Below are 23,550 nucleotides of genomic sequence, written 5' to 3' on the forward strand. Positions count from 1 at the left end.
TAATTAACCAATAGCTGCTCACAGAAAAAGCTCTCATACATCGCTCCTTGGGAATATAACACTTTAGACTTCAGCGTGTCATTTATCCTCTTGAAAGATGATGATAAAACTGAAATTCCTGACCTAGATAACTCTTCATTCTCACAGAGATGAGAGATTGCATGTTTATCAAAATGTTCACTTTTTAAAAAGTAGTTGCTGGTATAAATAAATAGCTTGTATTACTAAAAAAAAAAAAAAAAATCAAAAGCCAACGGTCATTTCAAACTAAATTACAAATAGCCTTATGATCAGGTTCCCTTTTCATGTCCTTTTTGCATTAAAAACAACTTCTGAGGTCAACCTGTAGGGAGAGCGACAGGCATATGACCACACTCCGTAAAGCTTATCCTGATGAAGGACTGCAGCAGCAGCAGGCAGGCAGGAGACTCAGAACCAGCATTCTGGAATACTACACCCGAAGTGTAGCAGCCGAAAAATAACCTTTGCTTCGCCCTCATTTTCCAAGTTCTGAACTATAAAAGACACACAGAACAAAACTATAACCCCCACCCCGCCCCACGACCACCGAGCAAACGTGTGAACTCTGCTTTTCTCGATGGATTTTCTATAGCGTGAGGGGCTTCCGAGAGACATAGGTCAGCTCGGGCAGATTAAGTGTCTTAAAAAGGAACAGGAGTACAAAGGCATTAAAACTTATAATGTATGGAATAGGGAAGTGGAAAGGAAAAGTTTATAGCAAAGAAGACCAATTTTACCAACTTCGGTGCTGTTTCACTTTCCTTCAGCAATGGCTTGAAAGCGTCCTCCTAAGGTTCAAGTCCACCCTGAACCTCTGAATGTGATCTTATTTGCAGCAAGATCTTTCCAGATATAATTAGTTACGACAAAGTCATCCTGGACGAGTGTGGGCCTCCACCCCAATGACTGAGGTACTTAGATACATGGGATTGCAGAGGGACACCCACCTGAAGGCAAGTAAAGACCAAAATCTAGCCACAAAATAAGGCAATCCAGAACCATCTGATACTTAAAGAGGCAAAGGGACATTTTCCTCTGGAACATGAAGTAGCCAGACACATGGCTCTGCTGCAGTCACTTTGTTTTCGGATGTCTAACCTGTGAGCCCATGAAAATAAATAACCCAGTTGCTTTTAGCAATTCAGCGCACATTTACTGGAAAATTTAGACCTCTTAAAATGTCTTTTAAATGGGAAAAAAAAGAAGAAGAAATTAATAGAGGATCTTTCTTGGCCTCAAATGGTGCTCTATTGTGTTTCCTTATACACAGTGGTGATGAATACTAAAATATATCTCAAGCCAACAGACCAACACTATTGTTCCAAATCATGTACTGACTTAGTTTTGTCTATTTAATTCATTCGCTCCCTCATCCGCTAATTCTGTGGTTCTGAGCATTGAACCCAGAGCCTTGCTGCCTGTAGCAAACAAGCTGCCACCAACTTTTTCTCCATGTTCACAAGTTTTAAAAAGTGGCACACAAACCTACCTTCAGACTTTCAAAGAAACAGATTAAAATCAGTTCTATTAAAACTTTAAAACCTTGCAAACATTTATTAAATACGTTGGTTAACATTTATTACTTAGAAGAACTACTGCTTCATCTATTTTTCACACTGTATACATTTAAGTGAATTTCTTGCATCTTGAATATCTTAGTAATGATATCAAGCACACAGGAGGGATTCACTAATTCTCATCAAATTGAACTCAACAGTCTAGGAGCATATTAAGTTTAAAACTAGCGGTTAGAATGTTATGACTCTCTAAGACTTTGGCAAAAATATTCATTTACTTGCCCCATATTTCAGCTGCACGAACCAAATGCTATAAATTTAATGGATTATGATCAGAAATTATTTCTCCTAGCTTTTGAGTCTGAAGAGTCCAAAACCAAAGTATCAACAATTCCCAGGTTGAAGACCCTTTTTTTTTTTTTTCTGGCTTAGACAGCTGTTTTTCTGCTGTGTGTTCACAGAGCTGGTGGGGGAGGGAGGGCTCCCCTTTGTGAGGCCCCTAATCCTATTGAGAAGGGCTCCAGCTCCAAGATGTAACCACCATTGGAAGGGTTCTATTTCCTACAGTCACACAATAGAAGAATCAGGTTTCAACAAAGAGAATTCATGGGGACTTGGTTCAATGGGTAAAGTCCTGGCCACCGGCAGGAGGATCTGAGTTCAATCCCTAGAACCCACATAAGAAGAGCTAGTAGCAGTGGTGTGAGCCTCACATCCCAGCAGCTGAGAAGTCTGTAGTACTGCCAGGAGGATCCCTGGAGATGCCCGCCTAGGGAGTCTGCCATGCTTAGCGAATCCCTGACCACTGAAGGACTTGTCTCAAAAAACAAGATGAAGGGCCCCTGAGGAACACCTCCTGAGGTGGTCCTCTGGCCTTCACATGTGCATGAACACACACACACACACACACACACACACACACACACACACACACACACCCTTTTGGGAAAAGCATACATATCCCATGGCTCCCTCAAACATTGTCAGATCTTAGTAATTTATATAAAACCACTGCAGATGTGTATGTAGTCTACTGTGCCGATTCTTTCCTTAAGAAAACTTTACTAGGAAATTAATAGGTTGAGTGGGTATTTTACTCAAGTCACCTGAGAGCCAGAGATCAATACATCCTTCACCTGCCCCAAACCTCAACAGTATTATCGCAGACACTGTGTCTGCCTTCTATGCCAGAGACCTTCATGGATGCAAACCGAGTTAATTTATTCAATAAAGCATCAAAAGAATAAACACATTTTGGGCACGGGATAGGGACCATTTAGGAAGTGAGGAGGGTTCTGTTTACAAACCTTCTAATTCAACAACAACAACGAAAGCCAAAGGCTATGGATCTTACGATATAAAATACATCAAGTATTTGTTGAAGTTAATAAGGATATGAGTGAAAACGACCACAATGCAGACTTCTGCTGCTCTGATATAATCTATCCGAAGCCAAAACCCAAACCAAGAGGCCCACACCAGGCTCCTTTGGTCCCTACTTTCCACATGGACTGTAAAGGAGTCCCAAGGAAGGAGGTTCCACATAAAATGAAGGCTAGGAACCCAACAGCTATAGGACCTAAATCACCTTTAGGCTTACGGTTAAAGATAAATAAAGATGTAGTTTGGACTTTTTAGCTCAACAGAATAAGTTGATTCTAAATGCTGAATGTATCCGTATGTCCTATGATAAAGAGACCCCCCCCCCTAATTTTTAAATCAGTTTAAAAGGTTAAAACAAATACAAAAGTGAGAGCAACTAATAAAAGGAGGAAGGAATTGTTAGAAATAAGACCTTATGGTCATTTCCAAAGCTGTCTCAGTCCTGCTTTAGGTCAGGCTACAAATGAACACCCACAATGATCAGTTACAGCCAACTTGTAGGAACCTTGCCTACAAGGCTGTGCACCAGATGAACTTTCAAATACAGCCAGTGTGTAAGGCAGAGATAATCCATACAAGGTTCTTGAAGAAAAGACAAGTGCAGGCGACTGGGCAAAGATCAGACCTAGATGGCGCATCAAATTGTCCCCTCCTGACTGTTCCAAAAAATAAAAAGGAAGGAAAGGGGCATGTGCTAAGGTTTAGAAAGATTGTTCTCTGACTCAGTCGGCATGTCTGCCATTCTGGTCCGATGCCCGACTTCACAAGGTCATAAAATAAACTGCTTTGACTTCACAGCACTCTTATTATGAAAGGAGAGATCTCTTATTCTGAAGCGAGGGTAGCTGTGTTTCTCCCAGAGGACACTTTAAGTGAAATAAGCCAGACACGAAAGAAAAACACGCATGATTTCACATGTATGAGGAATGAAAGAACAAGTCAGAGTGGAACAATAGACAGCGAAAGGTTACTCTTGGTCAGAGACACTGTCTGTAGCCGGGGTCAGCAGTAAATGGCGAGAGGCGAAACTAACTGGTCCAAGTGCTAAGAATGAGAGACTCAGTGCTCAGCCCTCAGCAGGCCTTTTCTATTAACTCACCAGCACCAAGGCTCAGAGAAGATCCTGAAGAAGAGGCAGAAATAATGGAAGAGCTGGCGGGTAGAAGAGACTTCTGAAACGGTGTCTCAAGGACAGGCTACACACCCTTGGCATTCGTGATCCACTGCAGGAGATCAAGGCAGCCAGAACCCTGGCACGGATGGAGTTATAGATGTCCAGGCCCCCCTGTTACTGAAGATCTACTGGCAGTGGACTGTGGCTAAGGGAAGGAGAACTGTTCTTTACCGCGGACATGTTCCCTGATAAATTTCCCAGGCTCCGGCTGGTGGCCCCACACCTAGGAACTTACTGAGGGCTCTAACTGTGCCATCTGTATTGTGGGGTATCCAAAACAAACAAACAAAGAGGAAACAAGACAAGAAGTTGGGAGGAAACATGTTGGGGGTATGGAAGGAGGTGGGGGCCAGAATGGGGGTAGAAATGATTTTTCATTGTATAAACATATAAAAGTCTCAAAACCAAAGAAATAAAAACCTATTTCTCTGATATAGTTATCTTGATAAAACTCTCCTTTTTTTTTTTTTTTTTTTTTTTTTTTTTTTTTTTTTTTATATATATTTCTATTTATAACTGCGACTTTTAAGAAGCTAAACAAAAGGCTTCTAGAACTCGGCCTTCTTGGGTAGATTTAGCACAGACCTGCTCTGCCCCTTAGGAGTATTCATTCATTTTGAGATTGGGTTGCGGGGTATTTGTAAATTTCTGAGCTCGAGGAGACATAGCAGTAGCAGAACTCTGACTCAGGAGTGACTATTTCAAATTTTAGGGAAGCATGTTATTTGAAGAAATACCGTATTTTTCTATATTTTTCCCTTCCTTTTAAAGCAGATGCAGCCCTCTGGAAGCCAGAAGAGGGTGAAGCAGTCAGTGCCGACTATGCGTGTTTATCATAGAGTTCAATTTCTTCACCCACAGAAGAACCTTTACTCCTTGATATTTAATTGACCTTAGTAATGAAGAGCATTATTTTTTTCAGGGAAAGAAATTATTATAAAACACAGACACAAGCGATACTAGTTGGATTAAAGTATTCCATCAACCGTGTTACTAAAATGCAGCGACGCGCTGCCAGTAGATGCAATAGCTAATGTTCTCACTAAGTAAAATGCAGGTGATGACAATGGCGAGCTGGTGCTCGGGGCTGGGCTTGCAATGGTTCTCACACGACTGTCCCTTATGTGGCCGATGTACCTTCAAGGTTGTCACTTGGAATCAGAATCACACTTTTTACTTCTCTCCCTTTTGCTTTTAAATTGCACCATGATGAGCTAATCAGGGATTCGCAAGGTCATTACACAGAGAGCCAGAGAAATCGCCAGTGTTTCTGTTATTTCAGTTGCAAACGAGAAAACACAAAGGGATGTCAGTTTTAAGAGCTCCTTTCCAATCTGACAAAAACAATTTCAGTGCATGTTTGCGGGCTTCTGTCCAAGAGCATAAATATATTCCTCTGATACTTCCCCACCCTCCCCTCTGATCAAAAGTAAACCCATAAAATTCCAAAGGGCAGGCACCATTTCTGGTCCTGGAATTGGAGCCTCTCCAAAAGCTCTGGTATGACCTCACCCAGCCTACCTGAAAGTGAATGCGAGCTGGTAACAGTTCAGGGGGAGAAATAAGAACTAACAGGGCCTACTTTGCAAGGATTGCATAGAAGAAGTGGACTTACAGAGTTGGGGTTGAGAATGGAACAGGAGGGAACCCAAGTCAGGCCAATGGAAACAGCCGGTTGACAGTTTAGCATGCAATGGCCCTACAGTCAACCCTCGATCTATCATAGGGTAAGCACGCAACCTTCTAGGGTCTTGGCCTGCTCCTTCTTCCAATTCAACACATGTTCACTGAACATCAGTCACATGCCAATGATTGAGCCAGGCTCTGAGAATATCAGTGTTCAGAAGGAAGCCTACGTTGACAAACTACAAAATGCAAGCTATTTTGCAGAAGTTATGAGTGAGTAGGGTCAATGTAATGAAAATCTGTCATTACTGGGAATACATTAACTAGTGTCCTTTTTTTCCACTTGATACTATGTAACTGTCTCATGCCACAGTTCCAGTGGGTTCTTAATAAACATCTACCCACTGGCACTGACATTTCGGATGCCGGGTCTTCCGAACACCGGTTCAAATTCACTTTTCTGACCTCTTTCTCCAGAAGTCCCTTTCATGAGCTTCCTACTCAATGTCGGTTACTGACCGGCTTCCCACTTTGAAAGTTTGCTCAGGAGCCACCTTCTGCCCTGCTTCGGCGCTCGCCAATATCCTATCCCTTGTTTAAGCAGGCTTAACTGTTTTCTTGATATGACACATGAGGATGCTTGTTTGTTTGGAGGGGAGGGATAGATGAAATCAAAGTGGTATCAGACACTGGCTATTTCTGAACTAAAGAGAAAGTCTAGGGTAAGAATGGGAAAGATATGAGCTTCCCCCCTAAGAAATTTGGTTTGTAAGATTCTTAATAACTGATTGCGTATATACACTGGGATTATGTTAGCTTAAATGGACTCAAACTTGCTGAGCTTCAATAGATGCTGTGCAAATTCACTTTTTAAACTTGGGGACTGACTTCCCTTAAGAAAGCAGTGGAGGCAAGTCGTGCAACACAGCCCACGGCTCAGTCCCAGCGTTGGGAGAGCCAGGGTGGAGGACGGAGGATTTTCAACTGATGGATGAGGTCATATCTGAAATGTTCTGTCCCCAACCAGGAGCTTCAAGTGAGCACTGAGCTTTACCTTTTGTATGGAAATGCAGTATGTGTGAAGTTTAAACACACTTTAAAGAACTCAAATACATTATCACACATTCACAGACCTTCATCATTTCAAAAGGCCACAGCGCGTACTCACTACATGGCTTACGTTAAAGACAACTACACTGTTTTGGTTTCTGAAATTCTGAATTTAATTTATTTATTTTTTTTTTTGTCCACTAAGGACACCATCCTGGTCAGTCCTCACTCGTGAGATGGGCAAAGGTTTATAACATACTGTAGCTTCGCTTCCAAAAATACTAGAATCTGGGGCTAGAGGGACAGCTCAGAGTGGACTGCTCTTGCAACAGACCTGAGTTCCATTCCCAGCGTCCAGGCTAAGCCTCTCTTAATACCAGCCTGAGTATCTGGCATCCGTGGCTTCCACAGGCACCTGCACCCACGTGCACACACCCACTGGTCAACCATCCCTAAGTCCCTGTGTATGTATGTATGTATATGTATGTATATGTATACATATGTTAAATTAAACTTTTTAAAAGTACACTACAACTTGTCCAGATGACCATTATGGCCCCCAAAGCATCCAGTGCAGGGCTTTCAGCCTTCCTCAAATGAGGCAGTCATTTCTCCATGTGACACCGAAATTTCTCTTTGAAAAGGCCTAGAAGGCTTTTAAGCATTGGGTGTTTTTTTTTCCCCCTGAATATAATTAACTGTGGTAAATACTCTCTCTTGAGAACTGATGTGATGTTTTAGAGGGGGTTGGGGAGAGCCAAATGCTGATGCACTGAGCCTCTGAGGATGGTAAGCATCGAGGTGTGCCTATGGAACGAGACTGTTTCACAAATAAACTCCATTTCAGAAGGAGGGCTTCAAACCTGTGCTGGCAAACGGTACTAAAACGAGCCTGGGAGCAGTGTGGGACCAGTGACATTTCTACACAACTCAGACCACACTGAGAATCAGGGGCAGCCCACGTTGGCAGCCATCTTCCTGAATGTTGAGTAGGAGAGCATTGGCTTCTTAAGCTTTTCTACCTGAGATGGCTTCATTTCCTCAGCAGAACCAACAAAACATGTGGGTAGAAAAACAGATGCAAACCATGTATGCATTCGATGTTCATATGTTCCTTTCTTTCTTCTGAGGATTCTGACTTGAGAGAAGAAACCCTACAGAGCTTCTATTAGAAGCTGCTTTGTTTAAGAAGTCATGTGTTGGGAACTCCTAGCAACTTTTCCAAGGTCATGCTTTCTAGAAATTACACTGCTCTACTTGATATCCTAGGTAAAGAACCTCAGAGGATTAAAACGAATTATAAAGAAACAAAACAAAATTTAAAAAACCAAACCAAACCAAAAACAAACAAACAACCATAAAAAACAAAACAAAACAACACAAGACCACCTATACATCAGCCTTGGGAATGAAAGAGTAAATAAACACATAATTTATCATTTTGCCAGGTTCAATAAATACTATTTTGATGTGTTAATAGCTTTTAAAAAGTCAACACATTAGCTATCAATTAAGTAAACAAGCTATTAAATGGGAGCTAGAAATGTCAATGGGGGCATAATTTACTAATTTTCCAATCAATGGTGCTAATCATTGTTGGATATTAATCAGGGAGTGGACATTAGCCTAACCATAGGTGATCATTTATGATCACGGCTTCCCAAAATAAACAAAATCAAAGTTAAGGTCAAAAGAGGGGACTGGCTAGAAACACCTTGTACTTGATGAATGAAACAATTTGCCTTGAGCAACTATGGGCATCTTGGCTACCGTCAGGGGTCTGTGCAGCCGCCACATTCCTGGTCACGTCAGACAAGGGAGTTGACACGGGATACAAAGCTAGAACTGAAGTCAGGACAAATCCTAGTTGGCGACCCACACTTCGGTGGCAGCAGTGACGACTGATACAAATTTCAGTCAAATACAAACACGAGCTCTGATCTCATTCTGTAACTTAGTGATTCAATAACCTCCCACAAACTATTCAATCCCTTTAAGCCTCACCTGTAACACAAGGGGCCACGACGGGGTTTATTTCATAAATAGCCAGCTACATACATACTTAGGGCCCTGGAGCCTACACACGTCTTAATGTCGCCAGCCCCACTCTCATGAGAGAAAGAACATGACCTTCTTAGGTTCGTGCTCACGGGGTTTAACCTCTAACAAGATGGGATTTAGAATTGTATTTAATTACATGGTTTGCTCTGGAAGTCAAATGTTGGTATAAAGGGTTTATTATCATGAAGCCCATACAGTGGTCCACACCTGCAGGTCCAAGCACTCTGAGAACTGAGGCATGAAGATTCCAGGTATGTAGTTACCTGTGGCTACACCGCAACTAAGGGTTGAGATAGATAGATAGATAGATAGATGATAGATAGATAGATAGATAGATAGATAGATAGATAGATAGATAAGTAGGTAGGTAGGTAGGTAGGTAGGTAGGTAGGTAGGTAGGTAGGTAGGTAAATAGATAGCTAGATAGGCAGGCAGACAGACAGACAGACAGACAGATAGCTCAGTGGTGGGGTGCTTGCCTGGCATGTGCCAGGCTCTGAGCTCCTGCATTAAAGTTCCAGTGAAACAAAGAGAAAGGACAGAAATAAAGAAAAGTGAATTCACAACAGTTTGACGCGAACTGTCTCAACGGCCCTGGGGCTTTAGTCTCTCTGCTAACAAATTTGCAGTCTCAATTAAATGACTCTCAGGACTCTTTTGGGTCTTAAGGTCTCCAATTTTTATGTATTATCATAAGAGAACTTAGTTATATTTGTTGTTGTTGGTTTGTTTGTTTTTGTTTTGTTTTTTAATGCGTGGGTTGTTTTGTTCATCAGGGCAAGAGAACAGAAATTCAGTCTCTTTTTCTATTAGAAGAGCACTCACTCCTTGTCTCTCTGAGCAGCAAGTAAAGAAAAAGAAAAAGGAGAAAAGAAAAAACATTCATTTTTTTCTACCCAAGCCCTTTTGGCATATTGACTTTACTCGAAACTGTCATTCTAAAGAATATATCTTCCCCAGCAGAATAGAGAGTGCATTCCGAGAAGTGCTTGCCACTGGGCAGGAATCCTGAGTTCAAATCTCCCCACCCACATTAAAAAGCAGAGGACAATGGTGGCTCCTGGTACTATGGGGCCAGAAACAAGAAGCTCTCAGATCAGACAGCCAACCTTAGTAGACAAGGCCCCGTTATAGAGCTGGGTCAGGTCTGAGGGAAGACAACGAATGGTCGATCTTTGGTATTTACATGCATGTGCCCAAACATGTGTGCACACATGAACACGAACACTTAACTAAGATATCTTCTGTTCTAGTCTGATTGTTGTTGTTCTTATCATTGAGCAAAGCCAAGCTGGGGAGAGGAAATGGTTTATTTCCGTTCATGGATTGCAGTACATCATCAAGGGAAGCCAAAGCAGGAACCCAAAGCAAGAATTTGGAGGCAAGGACTAAAGGAGAGGGCACAGACCGCCGGAGGAATGGTGCTTGCTGGCTTGATCCTCTTGGCTTGGTCAGCTTGCTTTCTTATACAGTGCAGGACAACCCGCCCCAGGGTGGCACTGCTCACAGTGGCTTGGGCCCTCCTACATCAAAAATTAATCAAGAAAATGCCCAAGTCATGCCAGTTTGTGTCAAGTGGACAAAACCTAACCAGGCCATCTATACTGCCTTCCTCCATCAAAAGACTCTCATGAGAAGTTTCCAGTTTAAAGCACACATTTGAGGCTAGTCAGGAGGCCAAGACCTGAGATTTACTAGAGTCCAGTTCAAGGTTCTTTGGAAGACCATGCAACCTTATCTTGAAAATCAGGAAAGCCATGCAGGGCTAGAGGTGTAGCTCAGTGTGGCTAAGACTTAGTACCTTCAAGATCACTAAGTGTCTTCATCGATGTTAACTGTGCGATATCTGTTTTCTTATTCAAATGTACTATTAGGGCTCTCTTTTAAAAGTCCTTACCCAGCATCTACCCGAAATTCAATTATTCAAAAATCTCACTTGAGTCAAAATGCAAAGAAATAGGGTATTAGTTCAAGAGGGTTTCTGAGAAGTTAAAACTAATCAAGTTAATAAGATTAGGTCTGAGAAAGAGTCCTAACTCAGAACTTTTCCGTTCCTATTTTATGCACAAATTATAATAGCACCAAAAACTAATCTTGTTGACTTGATGCGGTAATAAGAAATGAAAGGGGAAATTGCAGAGGGGAAGAGTGGAAACCCTCTTCTAAAACTTATTCCTGTATTTGAGTAGTTAACTTTAAATAGGTTTATATAACTAATTTTAAACAGTTAATGAAAGAATTTGGGGGAGTGCAGGAGGCCATGGGTTTTGATGTCCAACTAGATGGGTGGGGAATGCTTCACTTTCAACAACAACAACAACAACAACAACAACAACAACAAAAGCAACAACAACAACATGATACTCAGGAGAGCAATTTGAAAGTCAGAAGATGACAATGTTCAAATTACCATCTGACCATTCACCACCAGTAGAACTCTGAACTTTCTTACCCTATACAAAAACAATTTTTCCATCAGCAATATGGGAAATCTCATTTGGAGATGTTGTGAGAAAACCAAATGGGATGTGTACAACATTTAGCCCAGTAAAGGCTCAAAAATAGGTCAGAATAACAAGCGTAGAGGCACTGCCAACAGAGGGATTCAATACCATTCAGACAGGGCATACCTAGCCATCAACAGCAACTAAAGCTAATACTTTTAACACAGACCAATAAGGTAACTGATGCTCTCACAAGAGTGACTCGCAGTCGCCAATAAATCAAACTGTATTTAGTGTACTCGCTCAACAAGCGTTGACTGACAACTGTTGTCTCAGCATTGAGGATGACTCTGGCATGCACAAATGAGTAAGACTCGGCTGTGACCTGAAAGAACTTGTCCCCCCTGGGGGAGAGCAATGCAATCGGATGATTATGACTATGACGACTATGACTCGGTAAGTGCTATTCAAAAATACGTATGGGGTGCCATGCAAGGGCAGCAGCAGACTTTGCCCCAGGCAATCGGGAAAGGCTTCGGAGAAGATATGCTATGCAGGCAGACTCTTGGCAGACTGGTGAAATAGGAAAAGCGGTCGCCCACAGCACAAAGACTGCTGGTACCTGGATGGAACGAACAGAGCAGCGGAGGCTGAGGCAGGACCAGGAAGGGTCTGGCAAAGACTCAGAAGGAGATGATGGAGGTTGGAAGCGAGACAAGCGGACGGCGAGGCAGCCATGTGGTTGCCCAGAGAAATAGCCTAAGAGATGACAAGTGGCTGAGTGTGGGTCCTGACACGGGACAGCAGGAGTTACAACAGTTCATAACTCAGTTAGGGTTTTCCTTCAATCAAACACAATGTTTGTCCTTCAATAAAAGGTTCTTAATGCAAGAAACCAGAGTTTTGTCTTTTTTGTTGTTTTTTTATGAGACGTAACTCTCCTGAAATAACTATTTTTAGTGACTTTGAGTTCCTAAAATTTGAGTGTTACATAATTCACAGCATGATATGGAGTTATCTCCAACAAAGCTTGAAATAACATTTCAGATATTTGATAATGGGTCTTCTCTCTCTCTCTCTCTCTCTCTCTCTCTCTCTCTCTCTCTCTCTCGCTTGCTCGCTAAGATTTGTGTTTAGTTTTGATTAACTCTAACAAAGGAGAATTTGGGGAAACGTAAAACATAAGCCAACATCCAATCGTAATGCTTGACAGCTCGGCCGGGGAAAGCAGAAACCCTTACTCTCTACACTCGATGGCTTTAGCTGAAATTCCCCCAAAGGGTAGGTCTTGTGTCGGGTTTTGTAACACTCCTCTGCCACTGACCAGTAGGTGCTCAAATGCGTAAGCAAGAATTTGGTTTTATTAGACTCGATATAAAAATGCACCACCAGGAAAATATCAGCAACCCAGTTGAGAAATACAAACTCTAGATCCTCCAATTTTGTTTTTATGTCTCATGGGAAGTGGTGACTTCCACCCCGCCATGGTAGCAAGAGGGTTCCTAAGACCTGAATGACCTCCAAGTAAACACAACCAGGCACTTGCTAAAACAAACATCTTTCCCACTGCTGAAATTAAACTTGGCAAGTCCCCCTTAATAGCTTGAAAAACAATCTGAGAAGTAGCAGAATAGCAGCCTCTCTGCTCAGAGGCTAATCATCATTTAAAAGACCCTTTAAAAGCAAATACAGAATGGGCCAACCGGTCTGATCACCTTAATTTTTAATGAAGGGATATCTCCAAATACATGCACCAGTATATTCGAAGGAAAGTTGCCAAGGGGTGAAAAAAAAAAATCTACCAATATTCAAGAAGAAACCAAGTCTAATTTTACCATTCAACCTGATGTTCTCCAACAGAGACACACAAGCGTGTGAAACGTAAGAGAGGGGACTATGATGAACCAATATGTGAAAACCCCTCAGCAGTGACCGGCATAAAAACGGCCAAATGGCTTTATCTACCCCCATCAAGGTCACTTTCCTGATGTTGGGTTCAATAAGATGAGAATGCATTTACCCACTCTCCCTGCATCTGAGTTCAACCTCACCAGTCCAAATGGCCCTGTTTAACCACCCTGGCCTTTCCCCAGCTCCCTGAACAAAGATAATTAAGGAGATGTTCTGCCTCCTCCTATCATAGCAACTGAAAGACAAATAAACTTTCTAAGAGCTCTGCCAGGTGTCCACTCCACAAATGTACAACTTCTAAGCAGGAGGTGAAGTGAAATAATAGCTACAGAGTTATTAAAGGTTCACCATGTTAAATGTGTTATATAAGGTGGCTCTGTTTTATTTAAAAGAAAGGCATTTAAAAAGAAGCCTTCCAACTGCGTTTCATGGGCCTCTAGGTGGCATGTCCCCTCCTCCTTAATATTTAGGAAGAGAATGATAATGCTTAAGAAACTTTTTTCTGTAAATTACTATAGCATGGGACTCCCCAAATCTAACTACCATTTAAATACGATCTGCCCACAAAAATTTCCCTGTTCATTTTAACTAGTTTTTCCCTGCTGAAATTAATTTGCTATTACTTAAGTCTCAAACATAAACTATTTCTGGGATACAAGGGGAGGGGGTTGTTGTTATTAAACTGACATAGCAAAAATTTAAAATAGCTATTTCGGAACTCAAAGATAGGATGTATAACCCACAGCTAGGTTTGTAACTAAAGACAATGTATAAACATCTAGTTTCAAACAACTTTTTTTTTTAAGTTTTAAAACATGTAATTTCAAACCTACTAAATGAATCTACAATCTCTATACATCCTATCTCTATTAAAGAGGAAAAAAAACTTTAACATGTCAAAAATCAAACTATGTATTTCAAGTTATTGAAGACTTCAAGAAAGGCCTCAGATATAAATTAATATTATGAAAACTTTGTATTCTAAACAAAATTCCAGTAAGTCATACAAATTTTATTTATCTTCTGTTATCTACAGCAAGATAAATCCGCAATGCCAAATAACCTGATACGACCAAACTGAATGAGTTTCTAATGTAAACCATCTCTTTTGGATGAAGGAATCAGATTGTTATTTTTGGCATTGAAACATGCATGTTTCAGGATGTGTAAATGCTCCAACGGACGATCACAGCCAAAACGGCACTTATGATCGAACACTTAAAAGCTGTGTTTATATGCTTCTGACCTGTCCAGATCAACGTGATACAGCCGAAGTCTAGCTAATCCCCTTAATCTAAACCATTGGGAATCCTCGTGTTCCTCTCTCCTAGTTTTTGACATCCTACATTCTTCTGTTCCTTCCTCTCTTCTCCCTGATGTGCTTTTGTGATTATTCTGGATCTGCCAAGAACCAGTTCACCAGGCAGTCTTACTCTTGAAGTACTCTAATAGCTGTGGTTTGAGTCTTTAAACCATAGCTGTTGGGAAGTTCTGATCAAACTCAAGGTTCACTGAGAGGTTAAAAAAACAAACAAAACCTGTTTATTTCTTTTCTTAATTCTGCGCATCACGTTCCCCTCTTTCAGGGTACCACCATCTTTACAACATCCAAATGTTCAGTAAGCATAGCCCATTTCTCTACTGAGAGTTGCAAAAGTACTCATGTCTAAGCTAAGTCAGAGCATTTGCAGCTAAATCTTAATCTAAACTACATGTGTATGTAGACATATACGTGTACTTGCACAATTCCAGTGAAGTTGTAATATGCCATATTAGTGTAAAACAAACTTTTTTAAACTGAGGAAAAGTTAATATAAAATAACCTTAAATAGAAGCTTAAAACAAATGACTAGACTGCTTTTTAGATTTACTTTTGATAGAAGAGTAGTTTTTTCTTTCTTTCTTTTTTTTTTTTTTAAAAAATAAACTTTATTAACCATTGTTTAGTTAAAGCCCAGGAAACAAAATAAATGACAAACATGATGTTCCAATGCTCAGTCTCTTCATTGCTGACCAGAGCTGAAAATAGATCCTTTCTCTGTACTAATTGAATGAGTCTTGTTAAACCTTTTGAAACACACTTTAGAAAATGCAAGAATCCAGCTTAGAACAGGTTCTTTCATTTGGGTCATTTTCTGTTGCTTGCAGTGGTGACGGGTGCTTAGCAACGCTGTTCTGGTGGCCCCTTTTAAGGAAATGAATACCTGGAATACAGCATTTTAATCTATTTTATGGCATTAATTATCAAGATCACTGTATACAGACAGTGCCTCCCTCTGCCACTTGTCTACATTATGAAAGACAGATGTCCCATGATAAATTGAAAGGATGACACACCAAATAAAAAGATGTGTAAGGACATAAAAATAAGGAAGAAAGCCAAAATAAACAAACAAACAAATAAATAAAGTTAGGTTAAGTGGTCAAACACTTTACACTGAAATCAGTGTTCAGAAATCTACAACAGAGTGGGTGTTAAAATCCCCTTTCTTTCCCTAAATCTTTGAGAAAAACTAAATTCTATTATGCCATACACTAGGCCACTGGTATCTAAGAAACGTGATGTAACACTGCCAAAACTTACCTCCCCCCCACTTTTTTTTTTTTTTTTGGTACAAATTTTCTAAATATTTTTTAAAATGATTTTTTTTGTAAGAGAACTTTGCATGAGAAATAGTTAACCAAGGACTTTTTAAATTAGATAAGATATTCACTTCAAATTTATTAAAATGTGTGCAAAAGACTCCTTTCCAGGAGATGAGGAAAAAGGTTAAAATATAACAGCTACCAAGTGGGAGAAATCAAACCGCATATTATACTGGTCATGTTTTATTAATAATCAGTGTAACGGGTTAAAAAGCTAGTAATTAAATATTCAGGATATACCTGTGTTTTTCTGAACGCAATTATCTTGGTCTAAAGTGTAACTCTTTGAACTGTCTCCTTCATGATTCTATAATTCATCTCAGAGTCCATCCCTGCAGAAGGTGAGGCTTATACATCTCCACCTCCCTCTATCTTCCCAGTCAGGATATCAAGTGACTCTTTGTTTAGAATGTATCCTAACTTCAGTCCTTAACAGTCATATATTTTTTTTAAAAAAAAAAGGCTTTTAACACTTAGTCCCTAGAGACGAGACAGGAACCAAACTAATAACTTGCAATCATTTTTTTTCTTCTTAAAATTTCAGTCTATCAGCTACCATGCAATCAACATCTCTTTAAATTAACGAGACTTTCCCGATGGATCTAAAATCATCATTAGGTAGTGAAAAATCACAGGATTTAAAAAAAAAGGGGGGGGGCAGGGAGAACACAAAAATCTGTTAAGTTTTTAAACTGTAAACACATGGACCCCGCTTGGGGGTTGTGTATTTTAAACACTACAGTTGCACTTGAATGCCTGGAAACCGTGGGCCGGATTGAAAGCTGCACACCAATACGATACTCGGAAGCTTACTAAGTTAAGCTATATTTCTAAAATGCCTTCTCTGGATATTTTCAAAACCTTCTGAAGAACTACTTTAATAATTAGCACACAGAGGTCTCTGGATGGCTCTTTTAAAAGCAGAGAACAAAAGGTTTATTTTAAAAATGAAAACCTTGGCTTGCACCGCGCCAGACGTGAATCTGCTTTCAATTACCGAAAGTATTTCCACTTTAGTGGAAGGGGATCAAATCTGCAACTACACCATCTTAAAACACTGAATTTGATTATATTAGGCTTTCAGAGACAAAATCACTCTGTGACACAGGCACATGCATCTGTATGTATCATTTATAAGATATTGCAGAGATAGACACGCTAGCACATGAGAGGGCGGAAATGTGATTTCTCATTCTGGGTGCTGCTGCAGATCTTTGTCTTACTAAAATACACACAAATCGACGAATGATTTTTGTTGTTGTTGTTGTTACTGGAACTAAGTTTCCCCAACTATGCGCAACTCTTTTTCTACAGGAGTAATCTACATCGAAGCACATCTGCAAAAGTTGAATTTCTTTAGAGACTGTGCCCCTTAAAAATCTTCTCACGACATAAAGGACGGAGTATTTCACAGGCGAAAACCTGCTCTTTTAATTAGCAAGATTATTTTGTACCTTTCGCCCCATTAAGCAATTAGTATGATGGATTTCGGTTAATGGAACCAAAAGGTTGATTCATTTACGTTCGAAGCAGTTTTTTTTTTTTAAACATTTCTGACATGAATTATTCAAAATCATGATCGCTAAGACTTGTTCCAAACAAATTCCATAAGATATATGGCAAAAGTCAAAAGAACACATGGAGGCTAAAAAAAGAAGACGAAAGAAAGAAAAAGACAGTTTTACCTCAAAGATTTGGACCGTACATTACTCATTTTAGAAATCCATTTAATTAAAAATACCGGGAACAAAAGACTCCATCTCCCCGTGGCTACCTGCACCACTCCGGGTGGCGAAGAGTATTCAGGAAAGTTCTGCCTCCACCTCTTCTAAATCCTTAAATCTGGCCCCTCAGGGGTTAAAAAGCCACCTCATTTCGGATGCTAATGTTGCCTCTGCACCGATTTCCACCCGCGCGGAGCCTCCTCCCATCCCGCCGCCACCGGGGAGGACCGACCGCCGGACCCGCGCCGAGGGGACCGCGGAGTCGGGGGGTCCCCGCGCGCCCAAGAGAGAGAGCGTGGAGCCGCGCGTGGAGCCGTACTCGGAGCCGCGCGTGGAACGGCGCGAGGAACCGCCCAGGCCGCGCTCACCCACCTTGCCGCCGCGCGCCCTCGCCGTGGCCGTGCGGAGCGGAGCCCGGCGCTGCCAACTTGCCTGGGTCTGGAGCGGATCGCGTTACAGCGCCGGGCTCGGGGCTCCGGCTGCGAGCGGCAGCCAGACATGATAGGCTGGAGCTGCTCTGTTTACACCCGGCCGCCGAGGGGGCGGCGGCGACGCTTAACCCCTTCGAGCCTGGTCCCGCCGCCGCCGGCCCGCCGCCGCCGCCGCCGCCGCCGCCTGGCACTCGCCACACAGTCTGCACACACGCGCGCACGCATGCACACACGCACGCACAGACCTGCACACCCGAGCCGGAGCAGCGGGGAAACTGCTCACCAACTGATCGGGTGGCGTGCTCCGGCGACCCTGGAGGGAGCGGCAGCCGATACACACACACACACACACACACACACACACACACACACACGCATGCACACACACGCGCGCGCGCACACACACTCACACGCGCACACCCCGAGGCAGCACTGCTCCGGTACAGCTCAGCAGCCTGCTGTGCATCCTGCAAACGTCCGTAGTCTCCACCCGCTCGACTTTCCCGGGCTTACAAAGAATCTCCTTTCCCCGCGCATCCTGAATCCTGAGCCCTGCTCCGCCACCGTTCTTGCACCGCACGGGCTTCATCACCCCCGCAACCCCCACTCGGGGGACCGCCACTTCTCCTCCGGTCGGCCCAACTAAGTCCCGGCAGAGGCGCGCCAGCCTGTACCTGCAGGCGGGAGGAGTCCACACGCGGCCCGGAGTCTAGCTCGCCCGGCCCGGCGTGCGCAGCGCGTGGGTGGGTGTCGCCTGGGAGCGCCGCGGGGACCCGCGCAGCCCGCGCTCGCCCTGAGCCTCGGTCACGTTGCTCCGCCACTCTTGGCCCCGGGACGGCGCAGGGGCGGCCGTGCATCCCGGTACTCACCACCAGCGCCCCCCTCCTCCCCAGATGCTGGGGACCAGTCACCAGGGGCCCTGGAGCTGGAAGCTTAAGACCAAGTGGTCTGATCTCTGAATGAAGTGCAGGGCTGGCCAACCCTGATCTGCAACAGCTAATGTGTTCTAACCATCTTTACTTTTAAATAAAACATTCTTCAATATTACTGCGCTTAAATTTTTATTCCCCAAACTGTCCCTTCCTCTCCTCGGGTTCCACTTTTATCATGTTTTTCAATCCCTCTAGTCCAACGTCCTGCCTTTTAATTTCTCTTTCTTCTAGAACATTCTACCCCCACCCCCTTCAGACACCACTTCCAGTACGCTGAGAATGGCTGTTCAAGGATTTTTAGATTTACCAGCGGTTTTTTTTTTTTACAGTTATAAAAGATACATACATATGTATATATTTTTTCATTCATTTTAATCAATATATTGTTACCATTTTTTATTTTAACTCACTTTAGACTCACAGAACCCAAAAGATAATACCGTAGGAAATAAACTATCATTTCATCCCTATATTTTTCAAGAATCCACGTACTTCCACTCCCCCTTCTTTTGGGGAAGGATAATCACTTTCCATATTCCCATGATTCCACAATAACCACGTTTGTCCTTTTTTGGCTTTGATTCTCCTTACATCTAAGGGTCCAAGGCTAGGAATGCATCCCTTTTCCTGTAGACGGCCCCTTCTCAATCTCCATTACCTTCTCAGACATCCATCAGCATACCTAGAAATAGCAGTTGCTACTCCATATTTAAGCAAATCATCCGCGTCTTACTGCTTTCCTTTCCTAATGAAGAAGGCCCTTCTAAAAAAACCACGATTCACCAAACACATCTTATTCCAGACTGTGCGGGGAGTGATCGATTTGGGACCTTTAATTGGCATTATTAAGATATCATAGAAGTTACTTTAAAATAGCAATTATTTAAAATTTAGACATTCCTTTGACAATCTAAAATTTGAAGTTATTTCAAGGTTTTGAAATTCTCTTTAGTAAAATTGGGTCAAAAAAGAGAACAATAGATATTTTTTAGGGCACCAAAAAAAAAAAAAAAAAGCAAAGCTCTTAAACAAGTACCTCTCTAAATCAACTGTTTTGAAAGAATCATTTCACAGATTCTTCGATGCTTGGCTCTACTCCGGGTGGACAGCCCCAAGACATTGCAAGTACACACTATATAACCTGAAAGTAGAGAATGAAGAAGCTGCTCTTGGAGTCTTAGAGAAATCAAGTAGGCAGTACATTGCAGAGTCGAAATCCACTAAGACCCAAGGGCTTGTCTGTCCTTGGGAAATGTATCTCTTGATTCTGATGACCACAGATTGGTAGATCTGGATCAGAACGGGAGAACACAGGAAGATGGACGGACCCTTTAATGGAAGAATGAATGGTTTGAAGAGCTTAAATAAATCACAGTTTGGGGCAAGATGAATCTTAAGAAGACCGATATTTGGCACGCTCATTTCCCCAGATAAATGCTATGCAAATTGGTCACTGATTGATAGCATTTATTAAAATTCCAATTTAAAATGCTAATTGAGCAATGGCCATTTATAAATATCAGATCCAGGTTAGGCAAATGTTTTTAATGTTGGAAGTACGCTACATATGTGTCTAGCTTTTCTGAGTACAAAAAGTGATTATTCCAAATGAGACAAAGACAACATCCCTTGAGAATTATCAAGGACTGACTTTCACAGAGCCTGGGTAGGGGCAGGAGAGACCGAGGAAAAGATGTTTTTAAGTTGTTTCCTTTGCTGAAATATGAAGGATGGGTCTCCATACATCTCCCAAAGAAAACCATGGGATTGCGACCACACCCACCCACGCAATCAGTCACTGCCATCTTTTAAATACGGGAGTCCACCAAAGGGTCCCACACGCAATGTGCAGACATAAGGCACACATTCAGTTCCTGTTTTCTTCTATCATCACTGGCCATATTGACGATGCTGGGGTTAATTAGCATTATGGATACTGCCTTTCACAACCGAAGTAGTTCTTACCGGGGATCTGCAGAATTCCCTACAGTTGCAAAAGCAGAAACTATTAAATTATGTTGAATTATGTGGTTATTTTATGTTGCGAATAAATAACCACATAGAATCATACTTGCAATATTAAATGGATCTTACTTATAACTGAATTCAGTTCTTTAGGCATAAAACCCTAATGACTGCACACCACAAGGAAGATTTTTAAAAATGCATGAACCAAACCAAATCAAAGCAGATTGGTTTTTGTTTTTTTGGGTTTTTTTGGTTTTTTTGGGTTTTTTTTTTTGTTTTTTTTTAAAAGGACCCATGAATGAGCTGTTACCTCAAACTGGTGTTAACTTTGCTTCATATTCACAGTGCTACTGGCCTCTCCCTACGTAGGCCTACAGCCTTGAAGAAGCAGAATGCAACTGAAACTAAGATGTTTACATTCCCTGATAAGTATTAGGCACTGAAACCAGACTGTCAGAGATGCTAACACAAAATAAATCTCAAACACAGCAACATTAAAATATGACCATGGTGACGCTAATACTAACAGAGAACAAACATCTCACGCCAGGACAGCATTTTATTGAGCATTTGCCATGTATCTTTTTTTTTTTCCCCTTTTTTCTTTTTTTCTGTTTTCATCCTGGATATCAAACCAATGTCACTGGCATGGTAGGCAAGTACTATTCCCTGAGCTAACACCTACTACTTAAATTCTCTAATCCCCTTAAAGTAAGCAGCAGTAGTGTTCCATTTTATAGACGAGGAACTGGAAACTAAAGGGGTTAAGACTGTACCTACCTATTTACAGGGTGCCAGGCTTAGGCTATGTCTCCATGAGAGGGCTCCTGAGTCACACAGTCCTTTCAGAGACTAGGCTTAATAGTTAAACTGATTTCATATGTGTTGTTGACTGTCTAAGCCAAATTTATCAAGAAAGGTACGTCACCTACTTGGAACCATGATGCCCCAGTTTACACAGGATGTAGATCATGGATGAAAGAACAAAGGGCCAAATGCCTTAATTCCTCCTGTTTTGAAATACTTCAGGAGGATGAATAAAAAGGTGTACCAACATTAGTACTGTTTGCAAGCTGGAAATTTTGTAGCAGAATAAAATGATCACAAAACATTCCTAAATACTTGATTTAGAAATTATCATGTGAAGGATGGCATGTGTCTGTCAATTAGAAGGTCTCTGCTAACAATTGTAATTTTACTTAAAAGCATTGTTCCTTTTTTAAAAAAAAATTAATGTCAAAGAAACTGTTACCAAGATTCTAGTATACTGATATCAATAGGTGTATAGTAATTGTGCTGACATCAATTGGTACCTAATAATTACACAATTACTCTGGTCACACACTCTGCATAAAATTTTAGATTTTATTGAAAGTTTTGCCAAACATTTTTTTTTCAGGTCAGTAGCACACATAATTTTCTAACAACTACATGGTCTCTGTTACTAGTTGATGAAAAATGTATTTAAAAATCTTATTTCTGACCCTATTTTCTAATCACGTTCAAGGTTCATATCCACAATAGATTTGAAGGCTTGAAAACAGTCTTGCAAGAAAGGCCAGTTCATAATTTTTCATGGGTGTCTGTAATGAATCTATAGAAATCAAATCTAGGTGATTCTTTACCCCGAAATATTCATATTTATTTTAAAACTAAATGAAACAGCCACACGTGAAAATGATTCCTAAAATGCAAGTTTCTTTTCTTTGTTCTCAAAGCCATTTTTTTTTTCACCAAAAGAAAGAAAAGTCAGTCAAGTACATGATAAAGAACTAAAGCTCTTCACTTCGCTTTGCAATCAAGCCAGTGTGTACCAAAAGAACTCCTCCTTATTTTTGCCCCCATTCGGGTGACCTTGGGCAGGAGCCTGCTGGGCCCTAACCAATCTGGACAGACACAGACACGGGAAGAGGAGGAAGCAGGGACCAGGTGGATGTGATGAAGTCTGGATTCTTTGCAGGGGGCAGGCAAGCAAGCCACTGTATCCAAGAGGCTTGGTGACCGCCTGCCTCCTTACTGGCAAGCTTCCAAGAGGGAGAGAGACCACGGTGAGCAAGGAGATCATTCCAACCTGGTGCGAAGGAATATAGACAGGGCCGGAGGGCAGAGTTTCAAAACTAAGATGACCAGCAAGAGTTTTCAGGGGAAGGGATGCCGGGTACTGAATATATAGCAAGAGCCAAGGGATCAAGACAAACACCTCCCAAAGGTAACATCAAAAGGGAGTCTCCAGTTCCGAGGCGTATAGTACCTTAGAACATCTGTGACCTACGGAAGTACAGCAGGGAGGAAGGGGAGAGGTGGAAGGGACACACTGTTCCTCTCTAGTACGTGAGTGCAGGCAGCAATACTAATTCCCAGGCCTACCCAGGGATGGCACTGTCTGTCTATCCATGCAGGGCAGCCTACTGGGGCTCACCTAAAATTTCAGGTCTTGCAAATAGGAATACCTCCTGGGGGCATATTGGTATGCATTCTCTGACAGTTCAAGTTTAATAAGTACCGATGCGATAAATAAACGTGAAGTAAGTGACTCCAGTTAAGCAGCGATGTCCTCAATCTGGACTGTTCATTCTCAACCACTTCCTTTCCCATGCCACAAAACACTGGCCTCAGGACCACTGCAGCTCATGTCAAAAAAAAAAAAAAAAAAAAAAAAAAA

The 23,550-nt window shown here is 41.7% G+C and overlaps 1 protein-coding gene across 12 annotated transcripts in view; it reads right to left on the reverse strand.

Moving 5' to 3' along the window:
* Positions 1–23,550, reverse strand: part of Tenm3 (teneurin transmembrane protein 3) — a 723,224-nt gene that overhangs the window by 305,446 nt on the left and 394,228 nt on the right. Inside the window, exon 1 of one of the 12 annotated variants that reach the window (XM_029531768.1) lies at positions 17,930–18,101. The exons of the other annotated variants lie outside the window; for them this stretch is intronic. The gene's annotated coding sequence lies outside the window, so the exon portion shown is untranslated. Of the gene's footprint in view, positions 1–17,929; positions 18,102–23,550 lie in introns of those variants that run through there. 12 annotated transcript variants of the gene reach the window in all.

Source organism: Mus pahari, chromosome 19 (genome assembly GCF_900095145.1).
Source record: "Mus pahari chromosome 19, PAHARI_EIJ_v1.1, whole genome shotgun sequence".
Classification (NCBI taxonomy): domain Eukaryota; kingdom Metazoa; phylum Chordata; class Mammalia; order Rodentia; family Muridae; genus Mus; species Mus pahari.